This window comes from Hylobates moloch, unplaced genomic scaffold (assembly GCF_009828535.3).
Source record: "Hylobates moloch isolate HMO894 unplaced genomic scaffold, HMol_V3 SCAFFOLD_17, whole genome shotgun sequence".
Classification (NCBI taxonomy): domain Eukaryota; kingdom Metazoa; phylum Chordata; class Mammalia; order Primates; family Hylobatidae; genus Hylobates; species Hylobates moloch.
Window position 1 is genome coordinate 12,995,218 of NW_026652292.1, and position 17,291 is coordinate 13,012,508.

Genomic DNA, 17,291 nt, shown 5'->3' on the forward strand with positions numbered 1-17,291 from the left:
CAAGAAAAGCTCCGATTCCTATTTTAATCACTTATTTAAATGAGTAAGCATGTATTAAGCACTTAGGGTTTGGGACTTAGGGGCTTCACAAAATTAATCAAACATGTATAAGTAAGTATGCTGTATTGAGCCAGGTGCGGTGGCTCATGCCTGTAATCCCAGCACTTTGGGAGGCCGAGGCGGGTGGATCACGAGGTCAAGAGATCAAGACCATCCCGGCTAACATAGTGAAACCCCGTCTCTACTAAAAATACAAAAAAAAAATTAGCCGGGCATGGTGGCAGGTGCCTGTAGTCCCAGCTACTTGGGAGGCTGAGGCAGGAGAATGGCGGGAGCCCAGGAGGCAGAGCTTGCAGTGAGCCGAGATCATGCCACTGCACTCCAGCCTGGGTGACAGAGCAAGGCTCTGTCTCAAAATAAATAAATAAATAAATAAAGTAAATATACTATATTCTAGGACCATAAATGAGACGTTGGATTCAGAAAGGTGCTATCTGTGAACCTGTGGAAACTTCCCACTTCTCAAGGACAGACAATTACTAATTGCACCGCAAGGATCCCTGCCACCATCCCTCACTCTTGAGTGTGTAATACACTTGCTAGTTGAGGTGACCACCAGGGCCTAATCACCATTCTTAAAGCAATGTAATTAGTCATGAGTAATGAGGGTCTAAGTTGGAGTGTTGCCTAGTTAGAAAGAATGTTTCTGAAAAAAATTGCAAAAGAACATATTGCATAACTGGATATTAGGGATAAAGGAGACAATCCAATTTCAAGTCCACAAATATCGGCCAGGTGCAGGGGCTCACGCCTGCAATCCCAACACTTTGGGAAGCCAAGATGTGGGATGCTTGAGTCCAGGACTTAGAGACCAGCCTAGGCAACACATGAGACCCCGGCTCTACAGAAAGTTTGGAAAAAAAAAAAAAATTAGCCAGGTGTGGTGGGTTTGTGCTGTAGTCCCAGGTACTCAGGAAGCTGAGGTGGAAAGATCTCTTGATCCCAGGAGTTCGAGGCTGCAGTGAGCCGTGATTGTGCCACTGCACTCTGGCCTTGGCAACAGAGTGAGACCTTGTCTCAAAAAACAAGACAAAACAAACAAACAAAAAAACACAAATATTTATTGAGCATTTTCTTCATGCAATCACTTATACAAAGATCATCTAGAGACGTCCCTGACCTCAAGGTGCTTACATAAGAATTTAGAGAGCAGGGAGATAAGACAAGCAAACAAACAATACTACAAATTAGATTAATCATGTTGTGACAATTGCACAGGGGAACACCAGGAGGGAGGGTCTCATACAGTTTGGGGCTAACAAATGATATTTTAGGAACCTTTATGGGCCTGGAAGGGATGATGGGTATGCGAACCTCTCACTGCCCTCCCCTTGGCCCAGACTGAAGTTGGAAGTTCAAGTCCACACCCACCATCGCTGGAGGCTGGTGGAACGATGCTGGTGGGTCACCCCTTGGCCAGAGTTCCCTGCTGGTCCTGGCTCCATCCAACCACTTCTATCTGGGAGCTCTGGAGTCACAAGGAAAGGACACAGATTGCTACTGGAGGTGTTCCGGTCCTTACAGAAACCCAGGGCAACTCAGCCTCCTGTTAGAGAAGTCAGCATCCCCAGGAATGTGAGATGAAGAGGGGTGCTGTGTATGACATCCATGGGAATGAAACAGAACACTAATGTAGAAGGGAGGGCAAGTAGGAGTTAGAAAACATCAGTTCCTAAATGACTAACCCACTTCCTACGCAGATTGCATGGTGAAAAGACTGCTGCATTAGTAGGAGGTTTAAGAGATTAGGCATACCCAGCCAGGCAGGGTGGCTCACACCTATAATCCCAGTACTTTGGGAGGCCAAGGCGGGTGGATCACCTGAGGTCAGGAATTCGACACCAGCCTGGCCGACATGGTGAAACCCCATCTCTACTAAATACAAAAATTAGCCGGGCATGGTGGCAAGTGCCTGTAGTCCCAGCTACCTCGGGAGGCTGAGGCAGGAAAATCGCTGGAACCTGGGGGGCAGAGGCTGCAGTGAGCCGAGATTGTGCCACTGGACTCCAGCCTGGGTGACAGAGCAAGACTCCATCTTAAAAAAAAAAAAAAAAAATGCATGCTATCCTGGCATCCATTGAATCAAATAAGAATGGGAAAGTCCATACTGATTTAAAAATAAATGGGAGAAAAAAAAGAACATGCTTTCTCATAGTAAAATGAGAACTAATAAGTGTAGAAAAAACAGAACTAGAAAATCACTCTTTTATAACCATCCTGGTAATAATTGATTCAAGTAGGAATTATCAATGGCTGTGAAAAGTAGAGTAAGTGTGTGACAAACAATAGGATATTTCTATAGTCTCAAAGTATTTCCTGGCAGATCGCTTATAAATTACAAAGGAGAACATAATGATTTCTAGGGAAGAAACCTGACAAGACGTCACCCTAATCAACAGATCAAAGTTGATAGGACAGACTGACATGACTACCGTGCCTTCAGATGTGATATGATGGGAAGAGCACAATGTCACCCATACAGTGTTTTGTCCAAAATGCATAATCCGAATGGGATCATGAGGAAACATCAGAAAAAAACAAACTGAGGTCTTAGCACCCCCTCCAGTCATGTTGTTCAATGGGTCTACAATATTTCTTTTGATGATGGTAACAGCACCACCTCAGGATTTCCTACTGGTATGACGATGCTGTAATCCCAGCACTTTGGGAGGCTGAGGTGGGTGGATTACCTGAGGTCAGAAGTTCAAGACCAGCCTGACCAACATGGTGAAACCCCATCTCTACTAAAAATACAAAAATTAGCCAGGCATGATAGTACACACCTGTAATTCCAGCTACTTGGGAGGCTGAGGCAGGAGAATTTCTCGAACCTAGGAGGCGGAGGTTGCAGTGAGCTGAGATCACACCACTGCACTCCAGCCTGGGTGACAGAGTGAGACTCTGTCTCAAAAAAACAAAACAAAACAAACAAAAAAAACTGAGGGACAGTGAAGGGCAGCTAGCAAATAACTGGCCTATAATTTTTTTAAAGTGATAACATGAAGAATAAAAAAGCTGACAAACTGTTCCAGATTAAAGGTAAATAAAAAATCGTTATCACTAAAGGCAATTTGAGCTTTTGATTGGCTCGGGATTGTGGGGAAAGGAGGTGGGGTGGGGAAAAGAGATGGAGGACATGAATTGCCACAAAATTATTGAAACAATTGGTGAGATCTAAACACAGATTCTAGTAGATAATTACATTGTATGAATGTTAAATTTCCTGGATCCCATATTTGTACTCTGGCTGTATAACAGACCCTCCTTGTTCTTAGGAGTATACTCTGGACATGATATCTGCAACTATCTCTCAAATGGTTCAGAAAAAGCAAATGTGGCAAAATGTTAACAATTGGTCAATCTGGGCAAAATGCATACCAATGTTCTTTGTACTATTTTGGCAATTCTTCCAAACATTTGAAATTATTAATTGATCCCTTAGCACCCCCTCCAGCCATGTTGTTCTATGTGTCTACAATATTTCTTTTGATGATGGTAACAGCACCATCTCAGGATTTCCTACTGGTATGACCACTGCCTTACAGATTTTACACTACAGTATCTCATGGCATTTTCACCACAATGCAGTAGGCAATTACTATTGTCCCAATTTTACTGATGAGAAAAATGGAGGCTTGGAAAGGCCAAATAATAATATGTTAGATTAGACAGCTGCTCAGTCAATGTTGACCCCCATCCTTAATCTCCATGAGAGAAATATACTTCCCCTATTCCATATTTGTTGGGTGAGGGCCATGGGACTAAATTTGGGGAAGGAATGTTAGTGGACCAGGCATGAGAAGTTTGAAATGTGATTGTCTTTTTGGTTGTGCTTACCCCTTGGTGCTTCTGCCGTGATCACGAGAAAAACATGTCTTGTGGAGCAGGCCTGAACCTAGCAACAGCTTAAAGCCAGGCCAGCTGAGCCCAGCCTGGATCAACCAACACAAGCCAACATATGAATGCATGTTATTAGCTGCTACTGACTTTGGGGGTCATTTGTCATATAACTCTACAGTGGCAGGCCGGGCGCAGTGGCTCATGCCTGTAATCCCAGCACTTTGGGAGGCCGAGGTTGATGGATCACGTGAGGTCGGGAGTTCAATACCAGCCTGGCCAAACATGATGAAACACCGTCTCTACTAAAAATACAAAAAATTAGCTGGGTGTGGTGGCAGGCACCTGTAATCCCAGCTACTTGGGAGGCTGAGGCAGGAGAATCGCTTGAACCCAGGAGGTGGAGGTTACAGTGAGCCAAGATCGCACCATTGCACTCCAGCCTGGGCAACAAGAGCAAAACTCCATCTCAAATAAAAAAAAAACAAAACAAAAAAACTTTACAGTAGCAATAGACAACTGATACAACTAACATGTTTGAAATCACAAAGATAGCAAGAATTGGAGCCAGTCGGAAGCGGTGGCTCACACCTGTAATCACAGCACTTTGGGAAGCCAAGGCAGGAGCATCACTTGCACCCAGGAGTTCAAGACCAGCCTGGGCAACATAGCAAGACCCCATCTCTACAAATAAAAAATAAAAAATTAGCCGGGTGTGATGGCACACACTTGTAATACCAGCTACTCGGGAGGTTTAGGTGGGAGGAGCACTTGAACTCAGAAGCTCGAGGCTGCAGGGAGCTGTGATCACGCCACTGCACTTCAGCCTGGGCAACAGAGCAAGACCTTGTCTCAAAAAAAAAAAAAAAAAAAAAAAAATTGGAGCCAGGAAGCCATGTTGTCGTGGTGCCTTATGCCACTGCTCTATCAAGAGCACTTCCAAATATGTATAGCCTTCTTATTCACAATGATAACTCGTCACCCTGTAAATGCCTACCATACCTCCTGAATCATAGAATAAAAGCAATTATGGCATCAAATACAAATCTGTCTTATTTTATTTTACAGTAAGTTGATAATCATGGCATATTTAATTAACCTTTCTGTTTACCGTCCTGGTCATATGGTACTACTATTTTTCAACTTTAATAATTATCAAAATATTCAATATGCATGGATTTTAAGTGGCATGGAGTGGAGGTATTGCTTGAATAATCACCAGTCTCTGATGTCAGATGAAAAAATCAATTCTGTAAAAATTGGGATGAATTTCCTAGGAAGGGTTTTTACTCCTGTGTCCTAAGACAGAAGAGAATGAATTCTGCTGGATATTTTGAGTCTCTGGTTTTAGTCTTCCACAGAACCCAAGATGGAAAAATACACCTGTTCTCAAATCTTATGTCCAAAGCAAATTTTCCAATTTAAATCTAAAGGTAAGTTTGTTTGTTCATTTTCCAAATGACTAAAGATATTGTTATGCTTTTGCTAACATATTGAAACATTTTTTCTTATACTAACAAATGAACTATATTCAGCCAAAGAGTCTTTTTTAAAGTAACATTTAGCTGAAGAGCAAATCCTATAATAAAAATACATCTAGGTGGCCGGGTGCGATGGCTCACACCTATAATCCCAGCACTTTGGGAGGCTGAGGCAGGTGGATCACCTGAGGTCAGGAGTTCAAGACCAGCCTGGCCAACATGATGAAACCCCATCTCTACTAAAAATACAAAAAATTAGCCAGGTATGGTGGCAAGCACCTGTAATCCCAGCTACTTGGGAGACTGAGGCAGGAGAATCATTTGAACCCAGGAGGCAGAGGTTGCAGTGAGCCGAGATCATGCCACTGCACTCCAGCCTGGGCAACAAGAGTGAAACTCCGTCTCAAAAAAAAAAAATAATAGTACATCTAAGCATCTAGAATTGTAGCACAATGGTTACGACTTGGCTTTTAACTATTAATTCCATTATGCAACAGTTCCTGGATCATTAATAGATCTACTTTGAGCAAATTTCTGGTAAGAAAAAATGACCACTGTTAATTATTTTGTGACAGCGCTCTCAACTTTCATTCAAGTTAGATGCAGCCAGCAAAAAAGAAGGAGAAGAAGATGTTAAAAACTGAAAGATTATAAAGTAAATGCTCAGTCAACAATATGCTGTTGCATGTATGCCTGGTGTGGGAAATTTTATACTATGAGAACTCGGTTTTTTGACTCCTTTAAAAATCTCCTATAAATATACATAAAAGTGAACTCCCTAAAACATACCCTTATTTTCTAAAGCCTGAGTTTTTCTCCCCCTCCCATACAAGAAAGGCAGATTATTTGCAGAAACTGACATTAAAAATAGCTCTGGTGAAATTGTCTACAAAGCAGAAGATTCTCTTTTTGTTTCATACTCTCATTAACGAGACAAGACAAAAAGTGTGTGAATTAAAGAGTGAGAAAACAAACACTCTAAAAGAATAGAATGCAAAAGCTCTCCCACTGGCTCATGAAGATGTCAATAAAGCAGACATTTGAGCTAATTTCATAATAATGAAGCTTTGGTAACAGTGATTAAACAAATGTAATTCATTTTTAGGGGCTAGATAGCATAGTCTCCTCTTATGCTCTCAAGAAAAATAGATGTTCTTCTGCCATCTTCGCTGGATAAAAGGGATCCCTGTTCAAAAGCCTGAAACAAAGCAATGAATCAGGAGCTGGGAATTTCCAAAGAGGAAAGATGTCCCATTGCTTCTCATTCTTAATTTGTCTTTGCAGTGTATGTAAGCAGCTATTCTTAGATAAGAAAAAAAAAAAAAAGAATAATGGCAGCAATTTTGACTTCATGACAAGGGTCTGGTCCCATTAAATGGCCTCCAGTTTTTTCTAGTATGACACAGGTCATTTATATTTTTATAAGAAGAGAAGTCAGCACTTGATTTTACAACTATTGAAGTGGAATAGTAGTTAGTAAATGTTGAAACTTTAAATGAGATGTAAACCATACCAGAAGTGGCGAGGCAGCAAATGTGCATCTGTGGCCTGCCTCATGAACCAAGAAGAGGGTCTCATTAAAAAATCGGAAAACACATAAATTATCCCGCAATGGTGTAAAACATATTAGAAAAAATTCATCAACAAACCGGTGGAACTAATGTTATGCAGATTAATTTCAAAGTCCTTCAACATCAAAGAGGTCATAAAAACATGTTTAAGAGGAAGAATCCATTATGTCATCTGGAACTCAGACTTTTGGTTGCAAACCAATTGGTATCATGAATTAATCTTTTCAGTAGAAGTAATCTGGTATGGTCAATAAATCACAAAATATGAGATAGTCGTCACATATGTAATATAGATAACAGACCCCCATCCATAATGTTCTGGTTATGGTAAACCTAAGTTATCTGAAAAGGAATATACATGAAACATAAATTTGTAGACATTTCAACACTGCAATAAACAATGTAGATTGCATTTGTTAAATACTATTGATATGTGTAGGTTAAGCCTATATTCTTAACATTTTTAAGGTTCTTTCCCCTTTTTGAATTGGGATTGAAGAGTGGTGAGACACTGCACTCCACCTGTTTGAAGAGGCAAGATGGCCTTATTCACACGTCTAAGAACAGGTGTTCTTTTCTGAGCGCTTACTCTATGCCAGGCAGTAGGCTTAGATGGCAGAGCCAGGATTTGAACTGAGCAGTCTTACTCCATAGCTCATTCACTTAACTAGAATGATTTGATGCTTCCCAAACACACATCTAGAAAGTGTGATTTCAGAACTTTTCTCCCCCAAACCCCTTAACACTCATCGGCTCTAGCTGGCAGTGACTGTGAAGTCTTATCCTTACCTGTGCCCTAAGAGACCTCTAGATACCTGGGGTAAGAAAGGAAGCACAATGTTGGAGGATGGCTGTGCTGCCCCTCCCCTCTTCCCACCTCATGGTTCTAGGATGGGCACCATATCTGGAACTCCAGAGAGCAACTATTGCCACTCTCCCAGTGAGATTCAAACTGGCTTCTCATCTGGGCCAGCTGAAGAGGGGACCTCATCCCCTTCCACATTTCCTGGCCAGCAAGGATAGAGGCACGTATTTCCAGAAGGGGCAAGATCTTCCAGTGACCCTCACTGGGGGGTTCATCCAGCCATAGAGAGCCAGCACAACTTGTCTTTCCTGCCCTCACTTTCCCAAAGCAGCAATCTCCTCATGACTTCACTCAAGTGGTATTATCTTCTTTCTGAAAGAAATTTGGACATAAAGAAATAAAGCACCTCTCTGATTTATTGAAGCTGGTTTGCCAACCTTGTTTATGCCACTGGTTATTTAGTGGCCAAGTTGAACATCACCCATACTCAAAGTTCAAGAGGATGGTTTCAAAAACTAGCTGACATAAACAGATGGGAAACTGAGCGTCAGATTGAAGTGGCTACATTGCTCTACACAGTGCTAAAAGAGCTTCCAGGTTACTGCTTTGCAGAAGGCATCTTCATATCAAATACCAATTTATTCTCTTTAACCAGAGTAGATGGCAGCATAAGTGATTATTACTAATGCCTGAAGTTCCTTAACTGGAAAATGTCTTTCATACATCAGAGAAAGGTTTGAAAGGCAGTTCCCCTCAGTCAGTGCTACTACCTTGATTTAGCTCTACACTAAGTATAAATTATTAGTAACTCATCATATACTACTGAGAAAGAAGGGGCGAGGAAAGAGAAATACAGTGCCTGCAGTGGGGAAAGAGAATACTCTATAGAAAACTAATTTCTTGAGTAATTTCTTAAAATTAGTCTATTATTGTTTTTGGGTCTTTTTTGGTTTGTTGTTGTTTTTGGTTTTTGGTTTTTGTTTGTTTGAGCAGTCTTGCTCTGTCACCCAGGCTGGAGTGCACTGGCGCAATCTCGGCTCACTGCAACCTCCACCTCCTGGGTTCAAGTGATTCTCCTGCCTCAGCCTCCTGAGTAGCTGGGATTATAGGTGTGCACCACCATACTCAGCTAATTTTTGTCTTTTTAGTAGAGATGGGGTTTCACCATGTTGGTAAGGCTGGTCTTGAACTCCTGACCTCAAGTGATCTGCCCACCTTTGGCCTCCCAAAGTGCTGGAATTACAGGCGTGAGCCACCGCATCCAGCCAAAATTACTTTATTATTGAATATAAGCTCAATAAACATCTTCTAAGTAAATTAAAACTGAATGGAAAATTGAAGATGGGGAGAGGAGAAGGGAAAATGGAAACTAACTATGTTTACTTCTTGATTTTACAAAAGGCAGCTATATGGCACTTTGATAACAAACTAGGAATAGAAAGAAACTTTCTCAACCTCATAAAGACTATCTGTGAAAATCCACAGCTAGCATCACATTTAATGGGAAAAAAAAACTGAAAACTTTCCCTCTAAGACTAGAAATGAGACAAAGATCTTTGCCCTCACCGTTTCTGTTCAACATTGTACTGGAGGTTCTAGCCAGAGCATCTAGGCAAGAAAAAGAAACAAAAGGCATCCAGATTGGAAAGCAAGAAGTAAAATGCTCTCTATCTGCAGAGGACATGATCTTATATACGGAAAATTTAAAAAGATCCTCTACAAAACGATTAGAACTAATAAGTTTATCAATGTCTCAGGATACAAGATCAATATACAAAAATCAATTGTATTTTTATACAATAGCAAGGAATAATCCAAAAATAAATCAAGAAGACTATGTACAACAGCATAAAAAAAGAATACTCAAGAAGACATTCAACAAAAGAAGTGCAAAACTTAACCATACATCTAAATAATGAAAAGATATCCCATGTTCATAGATGAAAACTTTTAAGCTAAGATGACAGTACTCCTCAAATTGATCCACAGATTCAATGCAATTCCTATCAAAATTCCAGCTAGATCTTTTGCAGAAATTGACAAAATAACCCTAAAATTCATACGGAAATGCAAGAGACCCAGGATAGCTAAACAATGATGAAAAAGAAAAACAAAGTTGGAGGACACACATTTCCTAATTTGAAAGCTTACAACAGAGCTACAGTAATAAAGACATCGTTGTACTGGCATAAGGATAGGCATATGGATCCATAGAATAGAACTGAACCAGAAATAAATCGTTACATTTATGGTCAGTTTATTTTTGACCAAGATTAGAAGAGATAATTCAATATGGAAAGAATAGTCTATCCAACAGTTGCCTCTGGGAAAAATGAATACTCACATGCGAGAAAGTGAAGTTGAATCCCTGTCTCACAGCACACACACTAATCAATTAAAAATAAATCAGAACTAAATGTGAAAGCTAAAGCTCTCAAACTTCCAAAGGAAGCATAGAAACAAATCTTTGTGACCTTGGATTAGGCAATGACTTCTTAGATACAAACTAAAAGCTCAAGCAATAAAAGACAAAATGGATAAATTGGACTATATCAAAATTTTAAACTTTTGTGACACTATCAAGAAAGTGAAAAGACAATGGACAGAATGGGAGAAAATATTTTCAAACCATATATTTGACAAGGAATTTCTATCCAGAATATATAAAGAATTCTTAGAAACTAACAATGAAAAGACAAATAAAGCAATTTAAATGGGCAAAGGATTTAAACAAACATTTCTTCCCCAAAAAATATACAAATGGCCAACAAACACATGAAGGGATTCTTATAGTCATTAGTTATAAGAGAAATGCAAATCAAAACCACGATGAAATACCACTTCACATCCTGTAAGATGACTAGTATTAAAAAGACAATAACTAGGCCAGGCACGGTGGCTCACACATGTAATCCCAGCACTTTGGGAGGCCGAAGTGGATGGATCACTTGAGGTCAGGAGTTCGAGACCAGCCTGGCCAACAGGGTGAAACCCAGTCTCTACTAAAAATACAAAAATTAGCCAGGCATGGTGGCACATGCCTGTAATCCCAGCTACTGGGGAGGCTGAGGCAGGAGAATTGCTTGAACCCGAGAGGCGGAGGTTGCAGTGAGCCAAGATCGCGCCATTGCACTCCAACCTGGGTAAAGAAGTGAGACTCTGTCAAAAAAATAAAAATTAAAAAAAGACAATAACTAGTGTTTGTGAATATGTAGAAAAATTGGAACCCTCATTCTTTGCTGCTGGGCATGTAAAATGGTGCAGCTGTTTTGGAAAATAGTTTGGCAATCCCTAAAATTGCTAAACACAGAGTTACCATATGACTCAGCAATTCCATTCCTAGGAATCCAAGGGAACCGAAAACACGTTCACACAAAAGCTTGCACACAAGTGTTAACAGCAGGATTATTCATAATAACCCCCAAAAGTGGAAAAAACCTAAATGCTTATCTACTGATGAATAGATTAAAAATGTGAGGGTTTTTTTAAATAGAGTATTATTTGGCAATAAAAAAGAACGAAGTAGTGATACATGCTACAATAAAGGTGAACCTTGAAAAACATTTTGCTAATTGAAACAAGCCTGTTACAAATGATCACAAATTATATGATTCCATTTATGTGAATCAACACATAGACAGAAAGTAGATAAGGGGTTGCCTGGGGCTCAGGGAAGGAGGAAGGAATGAACATGGGGCATCACTGTTAATACGTAGAGGGTTTCTCTTCAGAAATGTTGATGTGATGAAATATTCTAAAATTAGGTTATGGTGATGATCACATGGCTGTGAATATGATAAAACATGGTACATTATAGATAGATGGGTTTTATGGTATATAAAATATATCTCAATGGATCTTTTTTTAAAAAACATACTTTAGCATAGGCTCTATTAGGAAAAAGAAATCCACTCATACAATTTGATTTTCAAATTCTTTTTGAGATAGGATCTGGATCTGTCACCCAGACTGGAGTACAGTGGTGCAATCTTGGCTCACTGCAGCCTCCACCTCCTGGGCTCAGGTGATCCTCCCACCTCAGCCTCCTGAATAGCTGAGTCTACAGGTGTGCATCACCACATCCATCTAATTTTTGTATTTTTTGTAGAGATGGGGTTCCACCATGTTGCTCAGGCTGGTCTCAAACTCCTGAGCTCAAGTGATCCACCCCTCTCAGCCTTCCAAAATGCTGGAATTACAGGTGTGAGTCACTGCACCTGGCCTTGGATTTTCAAATTTTGACGAAGTTATTGTGGTAGCCATTGTGAGTTGGCTACCCAACAACCATTCTCCTCTTGTCTCTGGGAGCCAAATCCCAATTTTGTCCAGGTAAGAGGAAACAGTGTGCCTCTCCCAAGTGCTGAGTATTGATTACCCTAACTCCAAACCCATCATGATATCCTCACCTACCTTTCACAGTGATTCATTCAGGAGTGGCACGTGTTCCAGTCCTGGCCATTGACACAAAAGAGTAGTCTTCTGCTAAAACTCTTAGCAGGTTAAAAAGTCCTGAATAAAAAAGGAAGATCCCAGGCCAGATGTGGTGGTGCATACCTATAATCCTAGTACTTTGGGAGGCTGAGGAGGACTGTTTAAGGCTAGGAGTTTGAGGCTGCAGTGAGTTCTGATCCCACGTGGTGCATTCCAGGCTGGATGACAGAGACAGAAGAAAGAAAGAAAAGAAAGAGAAGAAGGAAGAAAGGAAGGAAGGAAGGAAGGAAGGAAGGCAGGCAGGCAGGCAAGCTAGCTAGCTCTCTCTATTCCCTGATTTTAGACTTTATTTTGGGGGAAGTAATGCTTGGGGGTACATGAGTCATGTGATAATCTTGAGGACAGGGAAGCTGCCTTGAGCTGCATCCCTGAAACCACCTGTTACCAGACCTCTTAGAAAACAAGATTTTTTTATTTATTTTTTTTGAGATGGAGTCTCGCTCTGTCGCCCAGGCTAGATGGAGTGCAGTGGCGCGATCTCGGCTCACTGCAAGCTCTGCCTCCTGGGTTCACGCCATTCTCCTGCCTCAGCCTCCGGAGTAGCTGGGACTACAAGCACCTGCCACCAAGCCTGGCTAATTTTTTTGTATTTTTAGTACAGACTGGGTTTCACCGTGTTAGCCAGGATGGTCTCGATCTCCTGACCTCGTGATCCTCCCACCTCGGCCTCTCAAAGTGCTGGGACTACAGGCGTGAGCCACCGCGCCCGGCAGAAAACAAGAGTTTTAAATAAACCTCACTGTTTAAGCCACATTCTGTCAAAGAGGCTGTTCACTACAGCTGAAAGCCTACTCGTTAATGTATTTTCTCTTAAATGGGCTTATTTGTGAATACTCACAAAATTACATGCTCAGTCCTATATCAAGGTTTGTCTTTAGAAGATAAAATTGATCTAGACTTTTTCAGAAGACAGACCTAGCACTGAGTCACTTAAAGGTGCAAGAAGAAAGCACTGTGCTCGATAGGAGAAACAGCCTTCTATATGTAAAGTGGACCAGGGGCTGATCAGCCTTTGTTAGGAAGGCTGATGGGGTCCCCTGTCCAGGAGGCAGGACAAGCCTTTGATGGGGCCTAAACTAGAGAGTTTGAAATCCTATGTTGTTTTTCTTTTCTTTTTCTTTTTCTTTTTTTTTTTTTGAGACAGAGTCTTCCTCTGTCACCCAAGCAGGAGTGCAGTGGCACGATCTTGGCTCACGACAACCTCTGCCTCCCAAGTTCAAGTGATTCTCCTGCCTCAGCTTCCCAGGTAGCTGGGCCTACAAGCCTGCACCACCACACCTGGCTAATTTTTAATTTTTAATAATGGAGACAGGGTTTCACCATGTTGTTCAGGCTGGTCTCGAACTCCTGACCTCAAGTGATCTGCCCACCTCGGCCTCCCAAAGTGCTAGGATTACAGGTATAAGTCACCATGACCGGCCTTGTCTAATTCTTCATGAAAATTTGAACAATATCCTGGCATCCACCGTTTAAGAGAATTTGGTATGTTATTTGCAAAGTGAATAAGACAGAAATCATACTAGAAAAGCAAACATAGTAATTCTGAAAGAAAACTACCATTTTTCTTCCTTAAATTGTTTATCTTAATAGTCCAAGAAATGTGTGAAAATACCTACAATTGTTAATGCTATAATGAAACTTCTTTATAAACCTGTAGGTGTCAGATTTACACTTGTCTCGTAATTGTTATGTAATTCTTTATAAATATAATTGTTTTAAGTGCCAAGATTTGACCTAAATAAATGCAAAATTTTGATATGGAATAATAAGACAACTTCAACTTGTTTTTAGTGATAGAATTGATGCCACAGAGGCAGGTTTAACTGTTGCTGTTGTTGTTATTTTATGTTCAAATTTTATAAAGACAGTTGGGCAGTCCACTTCGAGAATAACAACGTGAGCATCATGAATGCACTCACCAGTGCAACCATCAAAATGGATGAAAATTATTTTTTATAAAACAGGCTAGGCCAGTCGTGCTGGCTCACGCCTGTAATCCCAGCACTTTGGGAGGCCGAGCCGGGTGGATCACGAGGTCAGGAGATCGAGACCATGCTGGCTAACAGTGAAACCCTGTCTCTACCTAAAATACAAAAATTAGCTGGGTGTGGTTGTGCACGCCTGTGGTCCCGGCTACTCGGGAGGCTGAGGCAGCAGAATCACTTGAACCCAGGAGGTGGAGGTTGCAGTGAGCTGAGATCGCGCCACTGCACTCCAGCCTGGCAACAGAGTGAGACTCTGTCTCAAAAAAAATTAATAATAATAAAACAGGCTGGGCATGGTGGCTCATGTCTGTAATACCAGCACTCGGGAGGCCAAGCCAGGAGTATCACTTGGGGTCAGGAGTTTGTGACCAGCCTGGGCAACATAACAAGACCCCAACTCTATAAAAAAAACAAAAACAAAAAGGCAGGTGAGGTGACATGTCTGTAGTCCCAGCTGAAGTGGAAGGATCACTTGAGCCCAGGAGTTTGAGGCTGAGCTGCCATGAGCCATGATTATGCCACTGCACTCCAGCCTGGGCAATAGAGTGAGACTCTATTTCTTTCTTTCTTTTTTTTTGAGACAGAGTCTTGTTTTGTCGCCCAGGCTGGAGTGCAGTGGCGTGATCTCAGCTCACTACAACCTCGGCCTCCTGCGTCCAAGCAATTCTCCTGCCTCAGCCTCCTGAGTATCTGGGATTATAGGTGTGCACCACCACGCCCAGCCAATTTTTGTATTTTTAGTAGAGACAGGGTTTCGCCATGTTGGCCAGGTTGGTCTCGAACTCCTGACCTCAGGTGATCCTCCTGCCTTGGCCTCCCAACGTGCTGGGATTACAGGCCTGAGCCACCACGCCTGGCCTGCCAGACCCTATTTCTAAAGAAATTTGTTGTATTTAAAACAAAACTAAAACCCAGTCATTTAAAGTCTTAGGAAATTGTCCAAAGGAAATGAAGAACCATGTATTCAATGTCCTAAATCTGGGTAAGAACAGCAAGAATCAGTGGCACTGAAGTCACTCTCCCCTCCCTCTGTCCTGCTCAGCATGATGGAAGCTCTATTCCAGGTGGGTACGGCCAAGAAGATGGGGCTCACTCTCAGCTCTCAATCAGTTGCTACAATGTCTCCCCGGGAGGCTTAAGCCAACAGCATTTCTCATTCTGCCTCCAGGTCTTGTTGCACAGCCTGAATTCCAAGCATGGCTGAGAGTTCCTGAGCTCCTTTTCTCCACCAAGCCCCACTTCATAGGCAGGGCAGAGGCTCTATCTTAAGTGCAACAGGCTGAGAACATAAAAGTCCCACTCTCCTTCACCCCAATTTGTTCATGGGTCAGAGGTCCACACCAAAAAAGGCAAACTGAGAAGATCAGAGGCTCACACCCCCAGCCAGGCCCAGCAGCCCATCCCTAAAGCAGAGGGTCACTCAGAAGCACACCACTGCCCCTGCCGTCAGCTCTGGAGTCATTGTTCAGAGATTTTGCCAAAGAGGAGAGGCAGGCTATAAAACAGAGCTCTGAAGCTTTCCCCCAAAAGACTGACTTTTTAAAAACTAGCTGGTGGGGAAGTTGAAGCCTAAGGATACTCTCAAAAACAATGGAGGTCTTGGTGGTAAGCAATTAAGAGGAGGCTGGTAGCTTCATGAGAGAGAAAAGCTACACCAGAACCAGCTAGTTTCCCAGAGAAAATCTGGAAAAGAGACAGTTAATAACAGCACTCCTGGGGGAAGAACAAACTCCAAAGACTGGCCTCAAAAACCATCCCTGAAAAGAGATCCACATTTAATCGGATCCAACTGTGGAGCAATTTGTGCCCCAAAGCATTGTGAAAACAGAGAGCAATCAGCCAGCTATTAGTGGAATCTAACAAATGGATGTGATACCAACAGACAAGACAACTAAGAAATCAGGAGAAACAACAGTCAAAGAGATCCCTGATAAAACTACTGTCCAGCCCAGGGTGACTACGTATATGACCAAGGCTCTGCTCTCTGCCATCAGAGACTTCTCACTGCAGGGAAAGTAGACTTTACTAAAAAAGGTTCAGCCAAGACATTAAACAAATAAACAAGCAAACAGCAACTATAAGCCTTGAAGTTGGAAGAAGTCAATATCCAGAATTGCTACAAGACATTGTAAGATACAATGAATTTCTCTGAGTTTCTCTTCAAAAATTTAGCCTGCTAACTTTCTTGTCTTTTGTTCTCAAACTCAACTTTCCTGTTCCTCCTTGCTCCTAGTTACTGTAAACAGCCTACCCACTGCCCATCAGCTCTAATCAATAACTCACATCTGTTTCCTTCGTTACCTGTACCCCTTGTTCCCCCGAAACCGCACATCTCACACACTCTACCTCTGTACCTCACATCCCCCTCCCATTCTATATTTAGAAAAATATGTACCAGTAGCCAATCAGGTCAGTTCAGATTGTGCAGTCCGACCCCAGCCCATGGTGGGAGGGACACAGAAGTAGGGATTGCATTAAGGATATAAAAACCCCCTAGTCTCCTTTGTTCCCTGTGCTCTTACGATCTTGATTGACACAAGTGGCACCCTTCTGCAGAAGTAAATTGCCTTGCTGAGAGAATTAAACTTTTGCCTGAGTATTGGTTTTACTTTACAGCACCAAGCATTTATTCCTGGAGCATTTTATATCCAACATTAACTAAAAATTTCTAGTTTTCCAAAAGAAATTATGCTATATGTGAAGAAATAGGAAAGTGGGACCCGTACACAGGGGGAAAGGGCAGGCAACAGAAACTTCCTATGAAAAGATTAGATGTCACACATAACAGACAAAGACCTCAAAACTGTCATTACAAATATGCTCAAAGAGCAAAAGGAGGGCCAGGTGCGGTGGCTCACGCCTGTAATCCCAGCACTATGGGAGGCCGAGGTGGGTGGGTCATGAGGTCAGGAGATGGAGATCATCCTGGCTAACACGGTGAAACTCTGTCTCTACTAAAAATACAAAAAATTAGCTGGGCATGATGGCAGACACCTGTAGTCCCAGCTACTCGGGAGGCTGAGGCAGGAGAATGGCGTGAACCCAGGAGGCAAAGCTTGCA